The sequence below is a fragment of the Kryptolebias marmoratus genome, linkage group LG5 (assembly GCF_001649575.2).
Source record: "Kryptolebias marmoratus isolate JLee-2015 linkage group LG5, ASM164957v2, whole genome shotgun sequence".
NCBI classification, from domain to species: domain Eukaryota; kingdom Metazoa; phylum Chordata; class Actinopteri; order Cyprinodontiformes; family Rivulidae; genus Kryptolebias; species Kryptolebias marmoratus.
In genome coordinates, this window is record NC_051434.1 from 18077643 (window position 1) to 18085385 (window position 7743).

The following is a 7743-nucleotide window of genomic DNA, read 5'->3' on the forward strand; positions in this document are numbered from 1 at the left end:
TCTGTTTTTCAAATTTAAAATCAGAGTCAAACTTCACCCCCAGGTTGGTGACACAGTCCTTGAGATAAGATGACAGTGAGCCGAGATCTACACTGGGAGAGGAACAACAACTCGGTCCAAACAACATAACTTCTGTCTTGTTCTCATTAAGACTAAGGAAATTAAAAGAAAACCATGCTTTCTTAAACAAAGCCAAAGCGAAAAAGCTGTGTGTGAAAAATTAAGTCGACCCCATGTTCCAACAGCTTGTAGAACCTCCTTTAACAACAATAACTCTCAGTAGTGGTTTTCTGTAGAATTTTTTCTTACATTGTCATGGTAAAATTGTGGCCCACTCTCCTTCACAATATTACTTTAGTTCATAGATGTTTTCCAGGCATTTGTTCCTGCACAGCTCTCTTCACCCTCCTGAAGCCCTCAAAAGACAGGAGGGTTAAGGTCCCACACTCAGACTATATATATCTAGACCTCTGACAGAAACTCCAAGCCAGAAAAAGAACCAGCCTTCTCTGCAGGCTGGCTCCAGTACACGTTTTAAGACCCATTCCCTCCACGTAAACAAATGGAACTTTGCCCTTGGTAAAATAATAATAATAATAATAATAATAATAATAATAATAATAATAATAATAATAATAATAATAATAATAATAATAAAAACCCACCTGAAATACTTTTGTTCAGGTGTTGAGTCTTGTTGGTTAATGTAGCTCTTATCTTGCTGCTGTTTGTTCAAATATTAATTTTTCAAACATGTTTTGCTGTAATTAGTTTTTACATGCTTTGATGAAAGGTCATAAATCACCATAATTGTAATATCACTGCAGTGTGCGGGACAGTAGGTGGGACTTTAAGCACCACATCCCTACTGCACAGACTCAGGTTCCAAAAATACAACATGGCAGCTCTCAGAAACCGGGTCCAGCTGGCTTCAGTTTCCAACAGTGAGAGAAGGTGAGGACATTTGGTCTTTGGTCTCACCACAGCATTTCAATCGGGTTGAGGTCTGGACTTTGACTGGACCACTGCATCATTTTGATTCTTTTTTTTTTAGCCATTCTATTATAGATTTGTTGCTGTGTTTGGGTTCATTGTTCTATTGCTTGACCCAATTTTGGCATGGCTTTATTTGTCCAACAGTTGTCCTCACATAAATACTTTTATTTATGAAGGAATTTATGGTCGACTCAATGACTGCAAGGTGTCCTGCAAGTCTGACCTTGGGTTGAATTTGCTGGGAAGTCCACTCCTGGGAAGATTAGCAGCTGTCTGAAATGTTTTCCATTTGTGAATAATCTTTCTCTCTGTGATGATGGATTTCAAATAAAAAAAATACCTTTAACCCTTTTCAGATTGATGGGTAGTAACAGTTGCTTCTCTAAGGTCATTGCTGATGTCTTTCCCTTTTTGTCCTGAATGTAGGTGTTTTTGATTCTTTGTTTGGGGTTTTTTGTGTGTTGGTTTGTGGGTTTTTGTTCATGTCTTGTCACTATTCACCTCCCCAGTAATTTTCCGGTCACACCTGCTACGCCCACCTCACCTGCTCCTTGTCATGTCCACAGCTGCAACCAATCTTCATCTCTCCCTCAGCCTTTAAAACCGGTCTCTGTTTCTCTATTCTCCACTGGGTCATTCCGTGCCTTGTCTTGCCATGTGTAGTCTCCTTTGTGTCTTGCCTCGCCTTGCTTTGCCTGGCTTCTTTTGGATTTTGTTTTAGTTCATTTTTGCTGCCATGCCAGCCATTTGCTGTGTTTGGTTATTTAAGTTAATAAATAGTTTTCTTCTTTTAGGATTAATCTGCGTTCTGGGTTCGCCTCCGTCTCCCTCCCCCCTTCTGACACTTTTGGCATTTTGTTAGCAAACAACTGCCTGCTCCAGACCAGCAAGCTAACAAAACCCCTGCTGCTCCTGCATCAACACACTGATGATGATCAGATAATAAATACAATTTATCAGCAGCTCCTGGTTGATACTGAACCTCTTAACCCTCCTGAAGTCCTCGTAACTGAAGGGAAGAAGAGAAGCCCTTGTAACTTTGAGTCCATTTGACCCGAAGGCTATAAAACCTATAGAAGCATAAAGAATGGACTTAGTTTTTGTTTAACAATTAATAACAAAGTGGATTCTATTGTATGTTTTTTTTATACACTTGAGGTTAGACTTGAATAATTTTAGAACCTAGCAAAGACCAAGTCATTTTTAATGTCCTGATCATTGACATACTGTATATTAGAACCTAAACACAAGAAGTTAAAGTGGAAGTTGAAGCCAAAACAGCCCACATGCCTCAGGTAGGCTGGCTGTAGTACAAGTTTAAATTTAAGTAAAAGAATGGTATCTATCCCTGATTAAAAAAGATTAAAAAAAGCACTTTTTTTCTTTACATAGGTTGACTTCTAATTCACATAGTTCTTACCCTGCTTCAAAAACATGATTTTTTTCTAATATATTTAGCTGAACTTAGCTATGTGATGTTTTAAAACACCATGATTATGAGTGGAAGCATAGGTGGAATTTTCAACTCCACCTGTGCAGTGTTCACCAGATCTAAAAATCTAACATGGCAGTGTCTGGAAACCTGGATATTGTTGGCTTCAGTTTTTAACAATGATAGGGCTCTAACCCTGATCCATTAAACTCTAGAATATAAAGAGGGTGGGATTTCTTTTTTCCATGCCTGTACATGTTTAGGGACATGAACTGTGTCCAAGTATAGAAAAGGGCTGAGATGAAAACACTAGAGACAACCAGAAAGGTGACTCAGGTACCTCACCAAAAAGAAAATCCTGTGTCCAAAGTTATCTGCAGAAGTTAACAAAACAGGAGGCTTGAATTTTCTTGTCTTTGTCAAAAAGAGCTCATGCATAAACAGCATTGTCATATTTATATAGGCCTCTCCGTGGACTCCATCCATGACTGTGCTGTAACACTAACTACCTCTGCCCAGGGAACATGACAGTATCGCCACAACACACGTTTGTAAGTGATTAGAGATCTCTCTCCCAGTGTGAGGTTTTCTTCTATGTGAGCATTTTTAGTGTTTCACATCTGCGGCGAGGGTCAATAGGGGCAGCTGTGAAAGGCAGATAAAAAAATTGTATTTTCTGTTGCCACTGAGTTGTCACGCTTGTGGAATGTCGCTGAGGCTGTTCTCTGGAGTGCCGGCTTGATAAAAACAGATTCCCTCTGTTGGACTTGGGCATTATTATTCTCACTTCTTTTCCTCCCAGTATCTGAGGCTTGTCGTTGGAACATTGGGTTTTGTCAAAACAGGCGAGGAATGAATGGAGGATGGGGACAAGCTTCACACACCTACTCGCTGCTTTAGCGATGTGAAGCAAAATAAACCTGTACAGCCTCCTCTGGCGGCTCAGGTTCTCAGAGCAACCCATGAGCTAGAACAGGGGATGAAAATAACATTTGAGCTTCTCTGTAATTAAATATAAAAGCTGAGAAAATATATTTTCCTGGTGTTTACTGACAAACCTTGTCAACACCACTTACTTACAGTCCCACTCAAAAATATTTCGGTGGAAAAACATTTAGCCTATAGCACTGCTGTGAAAAAGAGCCCCACACTAAGGTTTGATTAAATGTTACTTAAAGTTGAATTATTCCACAAATCAGAGAAAAGAGTGACATTTATGTTCTGAATTACACTATTGAAGGAATAGCTTGGTCATTCTGACATAGGTAAAAGTTACAACCACATTGCCTGTTTTAAATAGTATTTTGAATTACCTCAGTTTGGGGAAATATAGTTTAACTGTGAACAAATGGATGAGCTAATGCTAGTTGGAACAAAGCTAAGACCAAAGCAGAGCGCTCCCATCTTAAAACAGCTCCAATCTCAAAAAATGTATAGCAGTTCACGCAAACACTGTTTTAGAAACCTTTACATCAAGTCAGTTTTGCAATACATGGTTATTTACGTGGAATTCTATTTTTTTACAGCATCAGCAGCAGTAAGCTGTAGCACTTCCGGGGCATCTAGGGGTCACCTCTGGAAGGCATTTTATATAGTATTTTAGCTGAAAATAGGCCACTAATGCAAAATTGACAGGGATATAAAGGTTCAAATAAGATCTGCATGAACCGCAATGACATTTAAAGGACTGGAGTTGTTTTAAGAAGGCAACAGTTTGCCATTTGGAATAGGCATTTTTAGCTTGTCGATACAGTCCGAAAATTCTTAAAACAGCATTGATTCTCAAGATTTTACAGTGGTTCATGGACACACTACTATTTAAATGTTTACACTGCTGTCAGTTTTGCATTATATTGTTATTTCAGTAGAAATTTTCTAAAGGTCCTGCCAAACATTACCCCGGATGCCCAGTTACATGTTGCTGGTACAGGTGTTCTTTTAAATAACTACAGGGTTTCATGTAAAACGTATGATGCAAAAATACGGAGAATACTAAAACAGCAATCTACTTTAATTTTAGCTGCATTTGGACTAGCCATTAGCTTGTGAGTCTTGTGAAACACAAACACGATTTCTCCAGATTGATGCCAACCATGAAGCTATGTAGGACTAGTAAAACATTATTATTTACAACGTTTACTGAGAAATCTATTTTTAATATGGCTGAACTGTTCCTTAAAAGTCCAGGTTTTCTTCGCCTCATACTGACATAGGGGTCATTTATTGATTTCAGTCCACTTACACACTGATTTTCTGTTGCTGTTTAGTGATTCCAGAGATAACATTTTCTAAAAAATGCAGAGAACTTCTGAAATTCATCTGGTGAATGAAGGCGGTTGACCTTGTAAACTTATGTAGCTCGCCAAGTAAAGTTATACTTCTGCTCCCAGCTCAGTGGTCTAATGAGGGTTTGCAGAGAGAGTCGCGAGTCCTATCTGCAGGGCCTTGTTGTGAAATTAAAGGTCATTCTCAGTGGATGAGCAACCCTGATACCTCCTATCTCTCCTCTCGCTGGCCAATGGGGAAATCAAACACTATTAGACAAGAGAAGCGTCTTTTATCACCGCGGTCATTATCATCGGAATCATCACCCAGGCCACGGAGCATCATTTAGCCCACCCGTTTAACTTCTCACCAGCCATGTGTCATACATATCCACGAGTGACAACGTGTCCGGCAATATCGGGTGCTGCGGGGGATTATTCAGAATGGAAAGCAATTAGTGGGCCGGAAACGGTTGAAGATTCACAGGCAGGGCTTGTACAGTGTTAGAACAAGGCAGAAGGGAAATAGAAGTTAGAGCACTGAATTACTTATTAATGCCACTAATGAGGGCAATGCAGTGGGCTTTAGAGGGATCTAGATAATGCACCTGCTGCTGTATAATGGAGGTAAATGGTCTTTACAAGAGTACACCCAGAAATGCAATCAGTAAGCTCTGTGTACGTCCTGATGGTGGGCAAAGAAGACTCAAATTGTGAAAACTCACAAGAGATTCGAAGGCGCAACCTTAAAGTCTTTTAAAAAATTGAATGAACAAAGCAAAACAGTCTGCTGAGCTGCAAATCTAAAGAGTACAGAATAAACAGGTGATTCAAAGACAATGATTTAAAGGTCCAGCATTATTTGAAGGACTACATATCACCCAACGCATTTCATGATAGAAACTTTACCTATCCATAAATCTATATCAGACTTTAACAATGTCTGTATATTTGACTGGTATAGACATTTTTTGTGTTAGTTAAGGTTGATTAGCAGTGGTGGCCATCTTGAATTGGGTTGACTCCAAAAGTTAATCAGTTTTCGATGGATATACATCCAGTGATTATTATCCCCCCGCCACCAAAGGCGAAGGAATATTGTTTTTGCCTGTACCTGTGTGCTTGTGTTTGTCTATACCATCGGCAAAATATTTCATGGATCACTGACCAGATTTGATTTAAACTTTGTAAAATGAATCACCAAATGTACATCTACAACTATTTAACTTTGTGAGTTAATCAAATTTAAAATGGCTGCCACAGTAAGGCAACCTTATCAAACACTAAGATGGCTAGAATTCAGTCGATTTACAGGTATTGAGTTAAAACTTAGCTTGGTAGTACTTGAAGCTGATCCTCAACTTTGAGTGCTAACTGATTATTAAAGATCTGTAGCTAAAACTTTGCAATGACCTTTTGAATCAACTATGTCTGTTTGTTAGATAAATTCCTCATGAAACACTAAACAAATTATAACAAAACTTTCAGACATTAATTATTGGACATACATCTACAACTGATTAACTTTTAGACTCAACCCAATTCAAGATGGCTATCATAGTCAACTGATCTTAGAAGACAGAAAAATGGCTATAACTCAAGAAACTTTACAGATATTAAGTTAAACTTTGGTGTAATGGTAGCTGAACATCACCCCCAACACATACTTTGAGCACAACATATGGTGCGCCATCTTTGGTCAAAACCTTGGCATTATCTTTTGGAGTTATCCCTGTTTGTCTGTTGGCAAAATAGCTCATGACTCACTGAATGGATTTCAATGAAACTCTTAGAAAGTAATTACAAGCTGCACCTCTACAACTGGTTAAAATTTGGAGTCAACTCAATTCAAGATGGCTGTCACTGCCAAATGACCTTAGCATCCACAAAAATGACTAACCTCAGCCAATTTTACAGATACAGAGCTAAAATATGATGTATAACACATACTCAAAATGCTAATAGACCATGTGAATTTACATGTGAATAATGGTATTTTCAAGGTTGAAGCAAAATGATTATAACTCCATCATTTTTCAACATAAAATGATTTTAGTCTGAAACTCTGGCAGAAATGCTAGGCCTTTGATTCATTTTGTGAAGTTTTTGTGTACATTTAGGGTTACTTTGGTAACAAAATCCAAAAGTGTAACACTAAAAGGAAGAACAACTACACACAACGAGGGATAGGTTTTCAAAGTAAAACAAAAATTGGGATGAGCTGGAATGTGATGCAAAGATATAAGAAAATTAGGACAAATTCAGACAGAACCTGGAGAAAACCAACTAAACTCACAAACAATGTGACTGTTTCTTCTAGACAATTCAAAAGTGTTGTGTTAGGTCTTTATGTTTTTAAGGTCATAGTAGAAAGGAATCAGAAGAGCATGTGGCCATTTAAGTGGATTTTATCCTAAACAGACATAATTTACAGACTTGTTTACCAAAAAATGTTCATTTAAACCTTCATTATTAAAAACACAGCTAGAAAATTGAAAAAAGAATCATTAAAATTTTGAAGCTGTTTTTGCAAATGAGTTTTTGAAATCTAACTGATAATGTAATAGTAATAATGTAATAATATAGAACATAAAAGTTTAGGCAGCTTTATTTGTTTTTCTTTTTATTCTCTCTCAATACTTTAGGTGAGGAGTGGAGGCCTGGGAGAGGAGAGTACAGTTAACAGTGAGGAGCTTTTCTCCAGTTCAAGTGCATCTCAGAAAACTTTTAAAGGATGTGCTTCCCCTCATTTAAAAAGAGTAGCTTTGCCAGAGAGTTTTGTGTCATGTCTTATCTTTTTTTTCCCGAATTGGTGACAGAAAAGCTCCGTTCCCTCACAGCATGTCTGGCGCTAATTAGGTTTGCACACATATTACCCACAAGGTTTGCAAGTCTTTGCTTCTCACCAACCAAGAGTAGACAAAAGATTAAACAATGATGAATAAATCTTTATATATATATATATATATATATATATATATATATATATATATATATACAGGTGCTGGTCATAAAATTAGAATATCATGAAAAAGTAGATTGATTTCAGTA